At 45.0% G+C, this 21,104-nt stretch overlaps 1 protein-coding gene across 6 annotated transcripts in view; it reads right to left on the bottom strand.

Moving 5' to 3' along the window:
• The window catches only part of PAK6 (p21 (RAC1) activated kinase 6), a 42,261-nt gene extending 21,625 nt beyond the window's left edge, over positions 1-20,636 (bottom strand). The window contains exons 1-6 of one of the 6 annotated variants that reach the window (XM_015630755.3): positions 20,461-20,636; positions 16,296-16,397; positions 6,017-6,102; positions 4,762-5,087; positions 4,252-4,451; positions 3,590-3,654 (exon numbers count right to left, since the gene is read on the bottom strand). The gene's annotated coding sequence lies outside the window, so the exon portion shown is untranslated. Of the gene's footprint in view, positions 1-3,589; positions 3,655-4,251; positions 4,452-4,761; positions 5,088-6,016; positions 6,103-16,295; positions 20,430-20,460 lie in introns of those variants that run through there. The other 5 variants (XM_015630756.3, XM_015630759.3, XM_033514930.1 and 2 more) reach the window with 5 other exon arrangements.
• Positions 20,637-21,104: the final 468 nt, after the last annotated feature.

The raw sequence follows: 21,104 nt of genomic DNA, 5'->3' as shown, positions 1-21,104 counted from the left end.
ACACATGAGAGCACAGATTAATATTACATTAGAAATAAGCTTAGGGACAGACATATTTGTTTTATTGGTGGGTTTATTTCTGAGGAATGAGAAGAACAGCAAAACTGGCTTGATATTTTTTGCCGTGCCTCCACTGAGCAAGGTCTGAAGGCTTCTGAAGGCTTTGGTGCGGCCTCTCTCTCCCCTGCTCCATTTCCTTGCTCATAAATTAGGACTAAAACCTACAACACAGTGAACGCCTATTTGCTCAGCTTGTTTGGGACGCTGCTGGGTTACATACTTTTAGATGTGTTTTAGCTATACCATACCAAATTCATTCTGAGACATAAATAAAAGCACTTGCAAAGAAAAGACCTCTTGAACTTTCCAAAACCAGTACAGGCATGTCCCGAATGCTAATGAGCTTTATCCCTTGACAAATAACAAAGTTTTCCATTATTTACAGTCCCCTAGAAATCCCAGCTGAAGAAGTCACCATCCCATTGTCTCTGTCTCTGAAGTCAGGCCCCACCCTCTAGAGGTTTCATCTGAACAGACGAAAGGTGAAGAAAGGGAATTATTATCCTCATTTGCAGATGAGACAGAAAAAAAATTACTAGCCCTGTTTCTTCCCACCTATGTCTAGATTAGCAGATCTACAGCATCTCCCAGGTATGTCTCCTGGCTGCTTTTTAACTTTATATCAAGGCCAGATCCAGGCCCAACACTTCCACAGAGAGAAAACATGGGTGCAGGGCCCCAGTAGAGGCCAATACATGCTGTGACCACAGGTTTGATCTGGACACCAGCACGTAGGTCCAGAAGCCTTGATAGAACCCAGCAGCAGAGACAGAAATCACACCCAAACCTCAGCTGCAGTCCAGTGCCTTCATTACAAGAGCAGCCTTTCCCACCTGGGGCTCAGTGTGTGAGAGGGTACAGCCACCAAATGCTACAGCAGCAACAGGGAGGGCAGCTCACTCATTGTGTCCTTGGCATGCAGAGCCAGCAGGACGTGTGCTGCAGGTCACCAGGCTGAGACCAAAGCCACAATAAATCTGACCCTTTTCCCCACCTTTTACATGATTCATGTGGCTCATGTCCTGTTCTGGCTATACCAAACCACGCTGTGCTGCACCTCTGACACTCACCTCACACCTATGCCCCTCCCTGATCCCTGTCCAAAGAGCAGCTGCACTGTTCCACATGGATTTCCCGACGTTACTTGGCCATGAAGGACGCATCAGAGTAAAAAACAAGTTGCTGTATTTTGCTGTTAATGCAAAGCACCACAGAGCTTCAAGACAGGGCTTCACTCTCAGCTGTCTTGTGTGACAGATACATTCAAAATCAGCATAAAAGTACTATCAAGATTAGAATAAGAACATTTAAGGTCCTGTCTCCAAAAATTCACATGAATAGCAACATCTTACATATCAGAAAAGAGGTTACGTTGGGACAAGCCAAGGGGCCACATCTGGCATGTGGGGTCACATGGCAGGGGAAGGAGCCAAGGCACTGGGCACCACATCCTGCGGCTCCATGTGAGCCCTGGAACCTCAGCGTGCTCTTGCACAGCTCACAGATCCAGCTGCCTCTGGCACACGGGGTTACAAGAGGGAAGCTGCAGCTCTGTGCTGCAAATGGGCACAGCACAGATTTTACTGTATGCAGGAAGAGTCACACACTCAGGGAGCAGGGCTGAATTCTCACAAGCAGAGCTGTCCCAGCAGAGGCACTGGTGATCACTGTCCTGGATCACCATAATCACTCCAGCAGCACAGCAAAGGGCTGAAGAGACACCCCAGCAATTCCCCAGATCACCCAAGTATAGAGATGCAAGAGTTAAACTCCTTCCAGCCAGCACTAAACAATCTCAGTCCCTAGTTATGCTCATCATGTTCTCCCAAAGAGAGATACAAATATACTTAATTGCTGTCAGCAGCCTGCAAGGCAGTTTGCCTGTGCTATCCCCACAGGATAATTGATGGGAAAACTGCAGCCAAGGCAGTGCTCCCCAAAACATGGAGGGACAGATTCACTTAAACCCTACAACCTGCCTGACTCTCAGTGCCTTCCTGCTCACTGCTGCCAACACCGAGATGCAAATTTAAATCGCAACAGACAAGTCTTCTCTCAGGGAATATCGGTTATCCTGCTCTGTTTGCCACAACTGTGAGTGTTCACACAGCCCTCTGTACATTAAAACCTGAGGTGCACTCCCTACATGAGATAAATGACTGCTATTGGCTACAGCTACACTCTGTTGATCAATTAATTACAAAATAATCTAATTACTAACATTACAAGTTAAATGGCTGAGCCCTAGGGAAAGTATAATTTCCTGAGACATTTTTGAGGGAAATAGGTTTCAACTTTTAGTCCATGGGCACCCTTCATCCCCACTCTTCTCTTTTGCCAGACAAATGGAAGGTCAGTGTCAGAACAGCAGTATCATTGCTAAGACCGAATGGCAGTGCATTAGTCCTCAAACCACATGCTAATCCTGCAGCTTTAGAAACCATAATGAGAAATTCCTTAAAAACAAGACCTGTAGCAGCCAAGTGCTGATTTTGCGCTCCATTGCACTAAGTCTATGCCATTATAACTCAAAGTCAGTGAGACTGGTGCAGGAGAAGTGTTAGTGCCACAGACAAGGAAGCTGCTCCCCAGTCCAGAACCCACCCTGAGGAGGTGTCAGAGTTTGCTGTGCTCTCTGCAGCTCTCAGTGCTGAGCAGTGCTTCAGCTACTCCTGAAATTAAATTTCACTTCTCACTTGTGTCCTGTCCAGGTACAGAGCTCATGTGCTGCTCTGACAGGGATGGAACTTCAGCAGGGTGCCCCTGCAGGCACCCAGAAAACCCTCAAGTGCAATACAGAGCTCAGAGCCTGGCTGTGTGTTTTCACTTGCAGTTGGGTTAAGCTAGTCCAATCTGCTTTAAGCAATTTTGTTTAAAGCAATTTACACAAATATTTAGTGCTTTTCTCTGCCTGTGAATTTCCCTAAGCATATTACAGAAGTAGGTTAAAAAGAGCTCTTTTTTTTTTCCTGGTTAGAGGCAGGACAGCCAAACTTTAAAAAATTCTCCTTAATTTCATTCTCCTTGGGAATGAAAACCATTTTGTGACCAAGCAAGTGCTGTTTCTTGCTTTGCAAGCCTTGACAGCAGGACTCAGGGTGGCCTTCCCAGGTACATCCATACTCACACCCATCTAGACAGCAACATCCCCTATGCACAGAGCAAGCTTCCCATCTGGGAGCACAGTTACTAATCCAGCAAGCTATTTGCTGACAGCTCTTTCCACTATTTGATCAGCTTTGCTTCTAGATTCAGAAATCATTGTTCACACACCTCACAGGATGTACACACCAAGGCAGCACTGAATGTTAAAAGCAACATAAAGCTTCATCACACCATCAGGAATGAGACTTTTCTGTGAGAGAGGGCTGGGGAGAAAGCGAGGCAACAGCTTCCCTTCCCCAGCAGCTGTGTTAGGGGCTGACTCAGGTTGTACCCAAACAGAGAGCTCAGAAAAGCAGACAAAGAGAGGGCAAAGGTCTCTTACTCTCTGTACATCCCCCAGCCTCACCTGAGAGCTCACACTCACCAGAAACAAATTGCTCTTCTGTTTTTTCAGTGCTCTGTCCCCAAATACATTAAAGCATTAATGTCCTGGCAAAGAAGAAACCAAGTATTAATAGATAGAACTATTTTCTGTCACTGCAAATACCTGCCTGTATACACTGCTTACCTGACAAAAATGAGTACAAATGCCCAATGAAACTGTATATTGTAATTAAAATAGGATGAAATTAGGCAGTGTTCAGCCAGCCAAAATACACACACCCAGCCCCACATGAGTACTCCAGCATAGTTTCAGGAGGTGTTCTGAAAGGATCCTGGCCAGCACAGCTGCCAGAAGGATGGGAATACACATGGGAAATGCTTAAACTAGACCTCTCTGTAAGGTATGGTGAGGGTCCTTGCAGATACAAGACACTCAAGAGCAGATATTGCTCTGTCTCCTGTAAAGGCAATGAGTATGCATGTTCCTGACATGCTGTCTGCTCTCTCAAGCATCATCCAGAGTAACTTTTAACCCCTTCTTCACCCCAAGGTTTTAAGAGCATCACCCTGCAAGATTCAGTAAGGCATTTTCCCTCCACATTTCCCATCCTCTTGGGTGTCAGTTGGCTGAACTGCCAGACCTCAGCCCCACACGTTGTCCCACCTCATAGACCCTGGAAAGCAAAAACCACAAGATCTTACTGGCAGTCCTGCAGCAACAATGCCGGTGGTGGACAGTTCCAAGGGAGAGGAGAAGGAAGGGTCCTGGAGGTAAACTCTCCCACTGTCATGCAGCAAAGCCGATTGGAGGACGGTGTTGCTGGGCTATAGGAGTAAAGATGAAGCAAACTCCTTCCCAAAGGAATCCAGCTCCCAGTTTTTCTTCCCTTCCAGAAACATCCCTTGAGAGAAAAAATTGTATGACCCCCCGAACTATTCCACTCTCACTTCACCCCAGGCTGGCACTGCCAACACACGTGTGATCATTACGCTAATCCTTGGCAGTGGCACGGCTCAGCTCCGAAGGGAAGGGGTTAAGCCGAGGCAGCACAGCCACTGGGAAGCAGAGACTTAGTTTAAACTGACAAACCCAGTCCTCCGTAAACACAGGGAACAAATCCCACGAAACAGCGGCCATTAGGACGGTTGTTCTGGCTTTAAAGCAAGCAAGCAAATCAATGTTGACCCCCAAATCTGCGGTAGGGTGCTTACCCCTGACTCCTCATTGCTCCGTGACCAGAGGTGAAGTGAGAATGCTCTGCCACTGGAATCCGCTGACGCGTCGATAAACTTGAGAGAGAAAGACGGCAGGAGAAAGCGGGAGAAGAAAAAGGGGTGGAGGCAAGTCTGACATGTTTGTACAGTGCCTGGTTCACCTAAGCTGCCGAGTTTGATTTCAGGGTGTGGTAGCAGATGGGACACAGAAGCGCTCAGCGTGGAGAAGCCTCAGATTCCTGTTCCATGGAAAACAACAGATGCCAATAGCAGAGCCTGTTGGAACCATCTCACCTTCTTCTCACTGTCTCCTCTCTTGGTCCCTAGAGGGAATGAAAGAAAGAGCTCAGAGTCACACCTGGACACCGCGATGTGCCATGTCTCAGGCAAGAACCTTGGGAAGATCGTCTCCCATTCCCCTCTGCCCTATTTCACACCCCACTTCACTGTGACTTATTAAAGCTCCACTCGTCAGCTCTTCTCTCTCGGCTCCACAGCCTCGGGGCCAGGAGCTGCTGAACCTTCTAACAAACCCGACATCTCTGCCTGTGTTGCCTGGCTGCAAATTTCAGGACCTGCCACCAATCCCTTGTCATTCCAGGAAGGAAAGCTTTGATTGCTTGCTTTATGGCTCGCTGTAGAAGAATTCATCCCATTTATTTGCATTGCAGATGAGCAGCACATGACCTAGTGCTTTTACTTTTCCCCTGTCCTCACCATGAGTCAGTGCTGCCAGATCTGGAGTCTGGGATCACCCTCTAATCCAGTTGCGCTGCCTGTGCCTCAGGGTTTACTGACTCCTGGAAATAGACTTTCCACAAGCAGCAGGACACCAGCTCCGGCAGTATCAGTGCCAGCTGGGCTCGGCGACTGGGCCATCATCAGAGGACACTTTGGGGATTACAGCCTGGAGCAGTCAGAGTTCATGGCAGCAAACCCATCAGCTGCCCTTGCTCCATTGCAAACAAACCTCATTGGCCTCTGCAAACCACTGACAATGCTGGCTTAACCCTCAGATATTTTTAGGTCCAAAGAACAGAGATATAAAACATAAAAACCCACTCCAGTGACTTTTTAGGGTTTTTTTTTTATAATGTTGGTTTTGTTGAACCACCCTTAAATAAATGAGAGACATGCTACAAATAATCATTAGGTGGTCATTATTATTGCTGAGAGTGGCTTGTCCCACAGTGAACAGGCCAGCCCAGTGACCTTTTAGCCATGTTCCCCTCATTCCCATTTTTCTCCCTACCTGTTCATTCCAACTGAAAGAGCTGCAGTGTCTTTGTACAAGCGCCAGAGTCCCAGCTGTAGTTGGAATTCATGAGCTCCACAGTACTATCATGGAGAAGGAACAGAACCAAAGTTCATAGAGAGAATGTTTTGGAGCAGATGGGTCAGACTGAAGTTCCTAGTCTTCATTTCCCAACCTGCTAGCTAAGTTGTGGAAGGCTGCTTCCTGAACATGCAGTCACCCATTCTACATTACACTGCAGGTCCCTGCCTGCAACAGTGACCCAGGTTTCCTGCCTGTTCCCTCCCCAGGGTATAGGAAATAGAGCTAGCCAGGTTCCTTTCTGTCTGAGGATTAGCTTCTCTCTCCTATGGGGCAGGCCCCATACACAGATGTAATTAAAAGAAGGAAAGTTCCCTTTAATAGTAAAAAAATCATAGTAAATAATAAAGGGGGACAGCATTCTTTCCCAAAGCACTGGAACTCACAGAGCAGACCAGCGTGGTGGAGAATCAGGGATGAGGAAGCAGAGCATGAACCTGGTAGGTGTGGATGGCAAACTGTCCCTGTCATCTGTGCACTTGGGCTTTGCTGCTGTGCCAGGCAGTGAGGAGTCATCTGCACAACCATGGCGTGGGGAGCGTCACACACAAACAGCTTCTACAGTCTACAAGGAGTCATGCAGCCTTGGAGCTGGCTCCACATTTGCATGAGTATTGTATTTCCTGGGTTACATGCTAGCACAATCTTCTAGAACAAGACTTGAGTTCATTATAAATGGCAGAGCCTGATTTTACTTGTCAAGGCACAAGCTTAGATGAAACCAAGGCGGTTCTGAGTCAGTGTGAACTCTGCTGCCTACAATCTTAATGAAAAATTAGGACATTTTCCAGTCTTTATATTCACAAGTTTGGTCCCAGCAGTCCCGCACACTTTGAAGAAAAATTTCCCAGTAAAAGTGACATGTCTCTAATTTTCCCCTTCAGCAACTATCCCTTCATTACACATTTTACTGCTCCTTGCCTGCCTACTGCTCCCTTCTTACCTAGAGAATTGCACAAGACAATATAAATAATTATACTGGCACATTTATATAAACACGCGATACACGCCCCACTCCTCCTACGGCTGCTCTGTGCTTCTCACTCAGGTCCCGTCGGTCTCCGGGACAGCCATTCCTGGCAGCAACAAGTGCTGCAGGGTGCGTTGACTAAACGTCTGCATTGCAGCCTGCCTGATTTATCTTCCCAGCACAGGCCATTCCATATTCCATGTCCCCTCCCCAGACACAAAGCAAAGCAAATTTCAGATCCAAACTGCTGATCTCACCTCGTTCCTCACCCTGCCCAGCCACATCACTGTGCTAGGAGAGCTCCAGGATCTCACATCCTGCACTACAGCTGCAGTAGGTTCCATTTAATCACCACTGGAGGAGGATTTTGTGATGAAAACCCTACTATTAAATGTTTTCCTATTCCAATAGGCAACACTGGGGACTTTTGACTTAAAAAATAAAAGGCAGAGACACCCAGGCCAACTGTACCATATACAATGTCTGTCTTCTACCTCAGCCAGGAGAAGCATACCTGCCCACCTGTCTGAAGCTTGTGGGAACTGGGAAAACTGCTAAGGAAAATGGATCTGTATTCAACACAGCTTCCAGGAAAAGCCTAACACTAAGGCACAGGAAATCTGATACATTTAGGAAATCCCAGTAAGAACTACACCAGTTCCACCTATGAAGCCAGGCTGTGGGGCTCAGGACCAGACTTTCCATCAAACCTCTGTGCTCAGGGATCAGATAGCAAGCAGAAATGCTCTTCCACACAGAACCCCTTCCTTTTTCATGTTCTGTAAATCCAGAGAAGCTGGCCAGGGAAGTGAAAGAATACACTTAAGGAGTGGGACAAAGGGGTCACTATGAGAGAGGGCGTGTTGCAAATTCGAACATCAGCACCAACCGGTGGGAGGAAACACGAGATAGGAATCAAGTCTGGGAGTCTATAATCAACACATGACGTGAAGCCAGGACTGCAGATAAGGAGGGAGCAATCCAGAGGCAGTTTCACTTTAAATAAGTGCTTACAGTTTAGCCACCTTTCCTCAAGGGTATCCCATTCAGAGGTGGGCAGAACATTCCAGGAGAGCATTACCTGGATAGCCAGCTCCAGTGTTTGGGTTATCCTCCTGCTTACTATGCATTGCTGCCATTATCCAGGTAGTGTCCTGAGATGCCAGCAGGACAAAGCCCTGCTTGCACTCCAGCTGCAAGAGCTCACCCAGTGTTTTTATCCAAGGTTTGCAGTCTAAACCAGGGCAGGTTGTTTTCTGATTCAAAACAAAACACAAATGCATGAGAACTGAAGAACTGGAAGTTTGTTGAGCAAGTCCTTTGCCTGTGCCAGAGCTCTGGGTGCTGTTGAAGATCTGGACACATCCCCACAGCCCCATCTGGCAGGGCCATGGGAAACTCGGAGTCCCACTTTATGCCAAACAATGCAGACTAGAGCACATGGAAGAAGAAAATTTGTCCTCCTTCAGGCTCGCATTGGGTTACAGCCAGGTTCTCCTGGGCCAAACAACTCCTGTGGTGGGGCAAAACACAGCCAGCAAGGAAACAGAACAAGGGCCTGCAAGTTCTGCCAAACTGAGAATGCCAGAGGCAAGAAGCACAGAATCATTAAGGTTGGATAAGACCTCTAAGATCATCAATCTGACCTTTGACCCATCCACCACCTTGTCAACCAGATCAGGGCACTGAGTGCCACATCCAGTCCTTCCTTGAACACCTCCAAGGATGGTGACACCACCACTGCCCTGGTGCAGAGCCCCAGTGTCTGACAACTTTCAGTGAAGAAAGCAGGTTAAGCTTAGAGAGGGTAAGAAAACATCAGACTCTTTGGAAAATTTAACTCCCGCTCTCATGAGAAACTGAAGTTAAAGCTCAAGAAAAATCACCTGAACACAGCACATGCTATTTTGCTACTGGTTAAATTCCTGTGGCTTGGTAGACATTCCCTGCAGATAATATCAATACAGCTTGGAACACAGCCACCTCACACTTCTTCCAGATCTTTTACTTGCAAAAATTCACAGACTTATTTGGTTATAACAGAAGTAACGTCATGGTCCACCACACAAGCCTGTGCTACCCTCTACAAAAGGTGCATCTTCTGCATCCCACAAAAGTCACGACGATCTGTCCTGCAATGGCGGCATCACAGCAGAAGCCAACGTTGCCTACAGATTCCCAGGTCACCTTGGGAGAGGCATTCTGCACGCTGGTAAAATGACTGTGACAATGCTCAACTCCCCCAGAACAGAGGCGGCTTAATCTGTTGTTTTTCCAAGCATGCTGCGATCCTTAAGGATGCTATAGAAATGCAGATTGAAATCCCTCGCTGGCACCAGAGGAATACAGACCGCAGCCTCTGTTCTGAATAACTAGGTCAGTCAGCTATCGCTGAGGTATTAGCCAGAATCCAGCGAATTCCTAGTGGCTAAAATAACGGCTGCAGAAGTCTAACACCATTTGCTGCCATTAGTCACTCTACCTCTGGGTACATTCAAACCCAACTCTCAAGAGCTTGGAATAATTTGAGGGTTGGAGCCTATGCTTGTCAAAATCCAAGCACGTGTCTCTGTGCAGCACAGGTTTCCCATCCCACTTGCAGCCTTGTGGAGGCAGGGAACAACTCTCCTTGCAGCCAACTCAGCCTTACCCTGAAAGCATTCAGCCCAGGAAAATCAGGAAGATGCACTGCTAATCCCGTGCCAGGGAACAGATATCCCTCCCAGCAGCAGCTTCCCTAAGGCAAGTACAGGAGAGGGCTTTGACCTATGGTGGTGAGTGGGTGACATTTTTGGGGAGAAGGCTGATAGAGGCAGAGCAGCTATTCCTCTCTGGAAGAAAAGGGGAGGGGCTGACAATTGCAATAGGAGCAAGTATCCAAAATTTATTTCAACCCCTTCCAGCTGCTGAGGCTGGATCAAGAATTTGGTTTCCTCTCCCTGGAAATAGGAAACAGTTGAAGGGTTAAAACCTGGTTTGTTTTGTATGATTTTTTTTACTATTATTTATTTTATTTTCAGGCTCTGGTGTTTCAGGAGCCTGGCCTACAGTTCAGTCAGACAAAGTCATGCCACAACACAGCAGCCACAACCTGCAATGCAGGAACTGGACCTTCTTGTTCTGCCACTGAGAGCAGCCTGTCACAATACTGTACCCTCGGTTTCCCTTATCTCCACAAGCAGTGAATGCTCTGGAGTCCACAGGAGGGGTTGCAAAGGATTAAATTATTATAATCCCCACTTAGAGATTTATTGATATAGCACAGAAAAATGGTAGCTGAGACATCCTTGTCCTGTGTTCTAACTGCTACAACAGAGGAACAAGTAAATTCCTACCTCCCCTGAGAGTGAGTTTTGGTCTTTCCTGATAGTAGTTACAGAAATCTCTTACTTTCTTTATCCTTAGCAATCTCATTTAGCAAACCTTCATTTAGGCTGGAATTTTTAATAGCCTGAATACTGCCCAAGACAGAAGGAGGTGCTGGTTGTTCTGAGGTACCAGTTTCAGCACAACACTAGTGGGCAAACAGTAGAGTTCCAACTACCACTTGTCTCCATTGAAAACAAGTTTCCAAACTACCCAAAACATCTGTGCAACTACTAAGGCTGTCAGATTCCACAATAAGGAACTAAAGCATGCACACAGTCAGGCAATGCAGGTTAGAAGAAAACACCCTGGCCGTCTTTGGTACTTAGAAAAAATGTTTAGGAACATTTTTCTACCATAGCCCTACTCTATAATTAAGGGAGGCCAAACTGAGCACAGTCACAGCCTAGCTGAGCACATGGACCTGCTGGCATTTGGCAGGGTGAATGCCCATCCTTTGGAAGGAGTCTAGATCCTGCTGGCTGCTGAGAGAGGGAAACCATGGTGGAACAACTCAACCAGAATCCTCTTCAACGTGACACCAGAAAGTAGTCCACTGATATACACATACATGTGTGTGTGTGTATATATATCTAAATATTAAAGATCTTCATCATCATCCTTAAAGAAGAAAAGAGCAATATACAACATAGCCATTTAAGCTGTAAATAAGATGTAGTGTTTCCTAATCTGCATGTTTAGAGATTCTGAGGCTAGCATTGTAAAAATAACTGAAAAACTTCAATTAATCTTCTACTTAATCACCACTCCTCAAACTACTAATTCAAAAAAGCCCTTTTCTTGTTCCTCTGCTGAGTTGCCAAATAAGTTGTATCAATAAATTAATTTTAAAAAATACATTCCAATACAAAAAATCTTAACTAGCTCATTTCCACACATGACCTTTGGGGTGAAAAAGAAAAGGGTTATTAACACTTTAAATGACCGTTTTCTTATTTAGTTCTTCAGAAATCTAATGAAAACTGAAGGCCTGGATAACAGTTGTGCCCAAAGATGTCCTACAGAAATGCTTGAGCATTTATCTGGAAAATTCCTTCATTTTCTTCTTTCCACAAGCAGCAGTCCCAGTCTAAGCACAACCACAGACCACTGAAGGTGATCCCAGACCACAGGTTAGGAGTAGCCAGAAAATTCAGGTGAGCCCAAGTTCTAAGGGACTCTTTTAAAACCATGTTTTTAAATGAATAAAAGGTAATATTCTTTAAATAAGTTATTGGCTCAGCTTCATGTCACCCAGGCTGCTGTTTCAAGATGCTTTGGGGGAACATATTTAGAACTTGGAAGAGAACACAAAAGCCCAAAGAGGTTTGCAAATTTCTGGTTTGGGAGCATGCAGAATTAGTATTCTGCATGCTCCCAAATTCAGATATTTTTTCTCCTTAACACCAAACAGTATTCTACAAGAAAGAGGCAGAAATCAGGAGGTTTTCTCAGCAGCAGTCACAGACAGGAGCCTTTTGTCTACTGACAAAATCTCACGGTTGATGAGGTGCCACAAGATTCTAAGCTATTTGTGCCATTATTTAAGTTTCTAATGAAATAAACACAAGCAGTCATTTTTCCTTTTAGGGCCCAATTATTCTATCCCAGTACTAGGTTTGTAGCCTGACTTTCCCCCCTTTCCCTGCACACTCAGGAGCTCTGTTGGCTGTGGACTGTGAGTGTCCCCAAAGTGGACAGCTTGCTGCAGCGTGACCAGCTCAGAGATGACTTGCCCAGAGAGACTTCTTCCCAAAGTCAGCTGTAACATCTGTTCTTCGGACGCAATCCCAAATCCCTTCAAACCAGAGCTTTTTCACTGACTTCCACAAGTGCTAGAAAGATCCTCATTCTAAGCTGGATGTTACAGGAAAGAAGTTAATTTCTAGCATTATTGTATGCAGTGATGTACTTTCTTGGCCAAGGCCCAAAGTACTCATTTTGAAGTGTAACACCCTGCTTAATTCTTCCAGAAGCCAATCATAAGGCTACTATGAATTTTAATGAGAACTGAATCAAGACCCAGATGGTTTTTTAAGCCAAATTATCCTGTTCTTGGTTATTTTAAGATGTGTGTAGTGCCTTCTGGCCACTACATGTTAACTCCTCTGTTCCTGGCCCAGATTAAGGACAGACTTGCACCCTTCTCCCTCTCTAAGCACATCCCTCCAGCTGTGCTGAAAAGACACTCGGCTCCTTCTGTGCCTTGAAAAGTCACAGATTTAGAAGGCTTAAAGGTGAGGTCAAAGGTGATGCAGTTGGGGTAAAAGGGTTCCCACAACAGTTGGCAGGGAAGAAAGTAAAAAAACTAGAAGGCCATCAGTAAGGTAACACTCACCCTGCAGACAGTCCTATTTAACCAATTCTCAGGGACAAACAATTGAGCTCAGAGCCATCAAGTTGACATTATCGGTTTACAGAGTCACTGTCTCTGCTGAAGTTGCCGAGTACATTTGCTTTCTAGCTTGCAATGCCATGTTTCATTTTAACAACTACACCATCTTGCCTATATGCTCTCTCTGTGCCATAACAGCAGGCCACCTGCCCCTGGCTAGAGGATGCAGTGCCTCAGCTGTGTCTACACCAAAAATGACATTGCTCAAAGCCACAGTTTGGCTACATTGATTCTTCAGAACAGGTTACAGATTACTTTCCACATGTACCACAAGCCACTATCATTGCTCTTCCTTTGACTAAACTTGGGGGTTCTGAAGGGGAGCTGTGGGTGGTTCGTTGGTTGGTTGTTTTCACAGATGGGGGAAGAGGGGGAGGAAAGGAAGAAGAACATAAAAGGGAAAAGGGTCTGTTATCTGCTTTCCTGGTCCCCAAGTATCCAGGACCTTCTCTCACTGCAATAGCAGTTCTCATTCCAGTGTCCCAACGCCTTTGTTCTTCATTAAATCCACTTTATATGCTCATAGAAATCACAGAATAGTTTGGGTTGGAAGAGACCTTAAAGATCATCCAGTTCCAACCCCCCTTCTATGGGCAAGGAACCCTCCAATAGACCAGGCTCCTCCAAGCCCCATCCAGCCTCACTTGTATGGGTTTTTCTTTTTGTATGCTGGGACTGTTTCCACCCCCTAACTCCCCCAACCTTGTCTGGTAAACAGATGGATGTCATAGAAATGAAAAGTATGAAATGGAAGGAGTAACCAAAACTGAAATGCAGCATAATGCAAGGCAGCTATGGAGAAGAAAAAATGTACATGGCTGTTACTCAGTCAAGAGTGGTTAATGAGTTCATGCTATTTAACCACATCCCCAGAATGGGCATCACAGCTTGAGGAATGCAGATAGACCTCTAAGATGATAGAAAATCAGGAGTGGGAGGGAAATAAAGAAGTAAAAGCTGGTTTAATGTCCTTTCTTGCTGTCAGATGCATGACACATGGCACAGTTGTCCTAAGTCTGGGTCTGAAATATTTATTTTTAATTCACTGAAAACACCCTGACAGAGCAGCAGAAGTGCAAGTGACACACAGAACTTGCCATCATTTGCTAAAGTAGAGGAGGAGCTTGGTCTCTGTGCTGGGATTGTCAAGTCCAGCAAGAACATCCAGCTCAGAAACTTAGACAGCTCTGCCTTTGGAAGCAGCTCAAGGAGCATGTGCTTTAACCAGCACTGGTCCCTTTTCACTTGAACCACATTTGAACTTCTTAGCAGTGAAAAATCATTCTGCCCTATTCCTCTGAGCAATTGCACACAGGCCCCCTCTTATTACTACATTAGTGTAATTTTGTCTCAAACATTCCCCCCAAGAGGAATTACTCATGTCCTGCTGTTACTTATTTTACAGCTAAGAGCCTGGGTTTTAGGAGTACTTTTAATTAAATACCAATCCTCCTCCTCAATTAGGATCACCTTTATCTAGGTTGCTGTGCTTTGCATTCTCCAACAGCAACTCTTGTTTCTTCTTATTTATTCTTCCTTCCACAGTTCTCTCTGAAACTCAAGAAAGCTCCCCTCTACCATCAAATCGTATCAGCCAAAATACAAGGTTTTACCAGATGTAAAGAACCATCCCATGGAAGATAACCTGACGTTTAACACTGGTTATGCAGAATTCCAGTTTAATATTATATCAAGTGGCACTGCCAAAAGCAGCAGCTTCTGTAGCCCCCCAAAACCACAGGTTGCTGTGCTGGCCTGTCCACCAGTCCACAGCACTGGTGGCTACTACCATCCCTTTCCAGTTTCCCTGCTCCTCTGGGGCCTTGCTTGCAGTTCCCTTGCTCCCCCCTACACTCTCATGTTGTGGTTTTCTTTGGGAGTTTGAAGTGTAGCATGGCCACCCCCTGGGGTAAACACCTCTTTGCTGTCTCTGGATAATTCCAGATAATGTACTCCAGACTTGGGTACACAGGATTCTTGGAAGCTGCCCTAGATTAATGATTTAAGAGTTATTCATTCATGCTCCCCAAGTGATAGAGGCAGAACTGATGACTCCTGCTTGTGAAGTTGGCAGGAATATCCTCAACTATTTCTACGGAGTGGAATCAAGCTGCAGCAACTACATCCAAGTGCCTGAGCTGATCCAGCGCCTGGCAGCTCCAGCTGCAGAGACAGCACAATGTTACACAACCACTGCTGGCACCAAGGGCCTCCTGGCCACCAGCCCCTGCCTCAACATTGATCACAGGTGCCCTTCCCCAGGCAACCTCACCCAGCCACTCCACAGCCCGCCCAGAGCACAATTTCCCTCCAGACACTGCTCGGTTCCCACCTTCCCTAGGGTAAAGAAGAGGCAACAAAGTATTTTGATTTCACTCTTCACGGACTTGACAAGGCTTTTTTTCCAAAAGTTTACTGACTAGTTACTTCCCTAACCAGAAGGTGGTTTTGTTTTATGAGTACACATAATTCCTTTTCCAAGAGCAAAATGGGACTGCATTCAAGTATTAACACCGCCAGTGCGCAAAGAGAAAGTGTGGATGCTCTGCCCTGCACTTCCGGGCTCAGTGCCTTCCCTCCACGGCTCCAGCAGCTCTGCCAAATCCATGCTCTGCTGTACTCCCATCAAGGACTGAAATTTATACCCCACAACCCAAGCACTCATTTCTCAGACTGAAGGGCTCCCAGCTAGGAATAGTTTCAGTATAAGGAAGGGATGCTGATGATCAAACATTTTTTAGGTGTTACCAGTTTTTTTTCAGAACCATCTCTGTATGTTTAAGGTATTTTTTTCTTACCTTTAACTTTTCCTGCAGCTAGGACAAGCTCTCTACTACTTTCTGGCTTCCCAACCAATAGTTTTCAACAGCAATAAACTGGTTGTTCAGGTGTCATTCAAATTTTTAAAAAAATAATCTTATCTCCTTGCTCTTGGTTTCAATACCATTTCTTCAAACCATGCCAATTAAAAATCTTTAAGTCCAAGTTCCCAAGGCAGGAACCATCTTCATTTTGCCTCCTACAGCACAACAAATAATCTAGCAAAGTCGAAACCCACTAAATTAATAAACCATAAGGTGGTGTCTATTTACTAAATTTTACTTTCATTCACCTCCTCTTTTTTCAATACCCATCATTCTGCTATTTAAATACATGCTTTAGAGGCAGAGTCCATGGGATTTATTCACCACTAGGACACAGGCAGTGTTAAAAACTCTACATGCACAAGGCAGTGATAAAAACATTCTCCCTCACCCATTTTTATGGCTTCAGACCTCAGAAAATTAGCTCTTATTGGCTGATTTTTCAGCCAGAAAGCCTAAAAAGGGACTGCCAGAGACATAATACATTTATCTGAGTTCTGCAAACTGGGAAGGTAACAAAAATGCAGAAGTCATTTCAGTTTCAGTGTTCAGAATGCTGAACCCCGTTGCCCCCTCTACCTCCCATATAAACAGGCTTACCTTGAAAAAAGATCCCGGAGAAATACTTTTGGAGTGAATTCAGTCCCTTCTTCCTTCTGACTGCAGGTTGCTTCTTGTCTTAAACACGGGAAACATCCCTTGCTTCAGGCAAAAATTCTCAGCAATTTAGTCTTAAAGCTTCTGCAGAAAACTCCTCATGCACATGCAACCCCCCCCGGCTCCAGCTGCTTCCTCAGCAGCACTGCCCCGTGCCAGGTGCTGGGCAGTGATCCCAGTGCTCCCACCCCTGTTTCTGGCAGGCAGTACAGGTGGTAGCACAACTCAGGGAAGGTAAAACAGCTTCACAGTCACCAATTCCATTGAAACCTCGCAGCTCCACCTGAGGAGATCTCACTGCAGACATATAGCCCTGTCAGGATGCTGGGATGCAGTGAGTCAATGTTTTCTGGGACCTTTTTTTATCGTGGGCTGATGCTGTGAGCTCAGCAAAGAGGATGGCACAGTGCCTTGAGTGGCATTTTGCACAAAAGGCAAGAGCAAGATACTAATCAAGATTCTGGTGTGTAGAGACTCCATGCATTTTCCCCTCAACCAAGCCTAGAAATCACAGGCTTAGCATCACACTGGGGTGGGGAGAGAGCTACAGACATAACGGAGCCTTACACTTCGAGAATCTCTGATTGAAGACTCTCATGCCCTGCAAACTGCAGGCCACAAGGAGCAAATACAGTGTTATTCTGTCACAGACTTCCTTCTCTATGTGGAGAGCATTGCCACATCCTTTTGTGGATGTCAGGACTCTGGGCATTGTGCTGGTCTTGCATAACTTGCCTGGGTCCCAAGTCATGCAATTTCAAAAAAAATGCGAAAGCTAATACAAAGTTGACACTTCTGCAGGCTACGTTTCAGCAACAGTTCTCCTGGCACCCTGAGAAGGAAGGTAAATTGTTCTGAGGCTTCAGACTTCATAGGGATGTAAATGAGGACAGATTTATTAAGCTGATTGAAACAGCTCATACTGGCTGAAACTCTACAGCTGTAACCATTACATTCCTGATCCTTGAGTCCCAAATGCAACCCAGCAGAATCCAATGCTGTAATCAAGACAGCAAGGGCCATGGTTTTTCCCCACTGCAATCGGTTTAGAAATCAACACAAGCAGGGCTGCCAGGAAGGCAGGTAGGTATTTTCCATAGGTATCCTGATAAAGAAGCCAGTTATTTACAGCTTCCTGGCACGTCAGTTACTTAAGTATTTCCTACACAACATTTGGAAAAAAGAAGCGCTTTTTTTTTTTTTTTCTCCCAGATAAAGGTGTTGTTTCCAAGAGTCAATTCATTTTTCTTGCTGTCTGAGTTGGCTTCTATTTCCTCACCTGGATAACCACAAGCACATTTTTGTGAACATTAGGTAACAAGAAAGCCTGCTGCTAATTCTTCCTCATCAGAGCCTGGGGAAAAATCTGAGCTGTTGGGTGAAAGCTAAAAAAACAAACAGAATAGATGGGAGGGGGAAGAGGAGTGAGAAATAATTCAGGAGTGAGTCAGTCATGCTCCTCCTGCTTAGTCACCTGTAGTTCTGCTCTCCAGACACACTGGAGATTGAGAAAAAGATGCCTGCCTGCCACCTACCTCCTCCTGACAAGGACTTGAAAAAGAGATAGGGCAGAGTTTGGGGAACCAGCCACTAGAGATGCTTGTTTTCCAGAGTAACAGAGCTGCCAGTAGCCCCTGTAGTTTCCCACCTCCTCCTGTTTCCCCTGCACTATTTTGCAGTTAAATCATCTTAATTCAACCTGTTCATCTGCTGGTCTGAGTTCCTGTGATGGTGCCCTGCAGTTTTGACATCGTAGGGGGTTGCCATGGAGAAGAGGGTGATGTCATTGACACAAAAAGCACCGAACTTACAAATACAACAGGAACTGAGCTATTTATAAGAGCTGCTTCTCTTCCCCCACTCTTTGCTGGGGTGGGTGGAAGCAAAGGCAGCAGCTCCATTCTTGATGTTTCTGTCAACAAGTCTCAGAAATGAATTTTCTTGTCAGTAAATATCCCAAGCCTGTGAAATTACTGAATGCTGTCAGCTTTTGGACTTCATTCATTAGAGCTAGATTTATCTTTCCAGCTCCTCACTGGGTTTGAGGTTAAATAACACTCATGTTTGTAGAGTAACTTCTACCCTGAAAATCTCTGCAGCATTACTGAGATACAATCACTTCTGGAAGGAAAGACGTGTCACAACAAGAGAGGGGACAGAGACCCTGGTTTATGTAAAGGCTTCATACTGCTTGTAACCACTGAGTAATAACTCATGGAATCACAGAACAGCCTGAGCTGGAAGGGACCCCAGAGGATCCTGTGACTGTTGGTTTGGCCTTATCTATGTGGGGTGCCACTGCACGTAACACAACTCTCACAGAATGTTTAGTGTATGTAAAAATTGCAAAACAAAGAGAAAAGGGGAGATCATAAACTTAGAAAGGAACAAAAATAATAAATTTAGAATGCATTTGGAATAAGAGGGTGGCTTAAGAACAGCCCAAACTGTAGCCAGTTCTATTCACATACAGGTAAAGTACTAATCCAGGTTGGCTCTTCAGGAGTGGATACAGATGTGGCAGAACAGTCCAGTGCCTTTACTGGATATCAAGGAAGCACACCAATAACTCATATCCACCACTGAATTCTGCAATATTCCAACATTTTTTTCTCTACAAAATGATTCCCAAGTGAATGATAATATAAAGTATTACACTACAAAGTACATTACTAGTTTAGCTTCAAGGAACTATACAACTTGAGATACTGAAAATTCAAGAGAATCCAAAGCACTGGGAAGACAAACATCAGCTCAGGCCTAGAAACTCAATATTATCATTTGTCTATTGTCAATATTGTGGCACCCAGCTGCTGGTCCTGGTTTGCAAATTACACTTCCATACCAGCTGGAACCACAAGGTCAATTAATTAGCTCTGGATTATTACAAAAGGAATGTAGGGAACAAACATTTCTAGAACCAACAAAAGGAACAACATTCTCCCTCAGTCTTTACTGAATGACCTGGATATTCACTTGTTTAATAATTTAAACTATTATGGAAATGAAACCTTCATATTTCTAAAGTTTCCAAACAGCATCCAGCTTCTTCCAGATTAATTGAGCAGAGGGGCAACAAGTGTGAAATACTAAGAACCAAAAGAATGAAACTGTTAAAGGAGCTCCATGTTCCTTGTCAAGCTTTAAGGGTGATCTGTATAAGCACAGGCACATCCGTGTGACTGCAGTGCTCATAGCCTGAGGCTAAAGAAAGACTCCAACCACCAATTCCCCAACCCACAGGGAAATAACACACTTCAAATAAGAACTCAGCTTTTCTACATCGAGGCATCCCTGGAGAAATTATCAGGGCACAGGAGGGAGGGCTACACCTCAGAAACTACACTTCAGAACAAAGGCATTTTGGAATATTATTTGGGAAATCAGCAGCAGAACAGAAAATGCAGAATTACTTGCTGATACTCATGCAGGAGGGGTGATTTCTCCTAATAGATAATAGAATTAATAATTAATAATAGATAATAATTAATAATAGAATCATTAAGATTAGAAAAGATCTCCAAGAGTCCACCCAGCATCACCAAGTTCACCACTAAATCAGGTCATCCCCAAGTGCCACCTCTATATATTATTTAAATCCTGCTAGGGACGCTGACTCAACCACGTCTTACAAAAGAGTACCCCATAAGGATGGAGAGTCTTCTCAACCCTTTTTGTTGTCTGTTTATTTGTAGAAGCGTTTTGATACTGTCTTTCACAGCAGTAGTCAGATTAAGTTTTAGTAAGTTTAAGTAGTTTAAGTTTTTTAAGTTTTGGGCTTTGGCCCTTTTAATTTTGTCCCTGCATAACCTAACAACATTCTTACAACTCTCAACTGCCTGTCCTTTTTAGTTCATTCTGGAAAAATCAAAAATCCTACTTTATTCTGTGAAATCATTTTATCTGCTACCACAAGCTCAAGCTTACACTTCTGATAATGTACCAGTTATCAGGTGCATCGTTCTCTTCTGAAGTTTTCTTAATCTTTCTATTGAACACAGACCCCAGGAAAAGTCTCAGATACATATATTCTGCGTGCACTTATTTAATAAATTTTAGGATGTTTCCCAGTTATTGCAGAGCTAGAATTTTAAATCTACAAACATACCTTGGAAGACCAGCAGATGATGAGTACTCTTCACTTTTCGTCAAAATTATGTTTTCAGATGTTAAGTGAGCAAATAAAATGAGTTTCAGAGCACACAACCAACTTGTGTCCATAAAAAGCAATTCGATTCTGCACTCCACAGCTGTAGGAGGCAGTGAGCTGACCAGCAGGGTAACCACTCCCCCCTGGAGTGGCAACCCTTAAGATTCAGTTTGCCACCCGCCCCCTTGGGGAGAAACCCTGGTTAATAGCCCCTAGTTGTGGTGGGGAAAAGAAGTCACCTCCCGGCATGCTTGCAGCCTACGTCGATTCTAGGTGTCACATTGGTTCTTCCCCTTTGCCCTGCCCCCAGCCCTCAGGGATAAAACCCTCTCTTTTCTCTGTATCCTGAGCTATTTGTTATGGCATTTATTGGAGGAAGGAGCTGATTAAAACCTTCTGAGAGATCTATTATGAAATCTCTGTCTTTTTCTTCTGAGTCACCTCAGAGAGCTGGACTTTTACTCAAAAGCCCTTCTAAGGGCTCAGAGCTGGGATCACAGGAGCAGCTTCAGGGGTTCCCGGACTTCCAGGAAGTCCCCTTCTCGGGACACATCCCTTGATAGTCACGGCACCTGACTGCTATACCCAGCCACCTCACACAG

The sequence above is a fragment of the Parus major genome, chromosome 5 (genome assembly GCF_001522545.3).
Source record: "Parus major isolate Abel chromosome 5, Parus_major1.1, whole genome shotgun sequence".
Classification (NCBI taxonomy): domain Eukaryota; kingdom Metazoa; phylum Chordata; class Aves; order Passeriformes; family Paridae; genus Parus; species Parus major.
The sequence above is the reverse complement of the archived record's forward strand: the minus strand, read 5'-3'. Positions and strand labels throughout refer to the sequence as shown.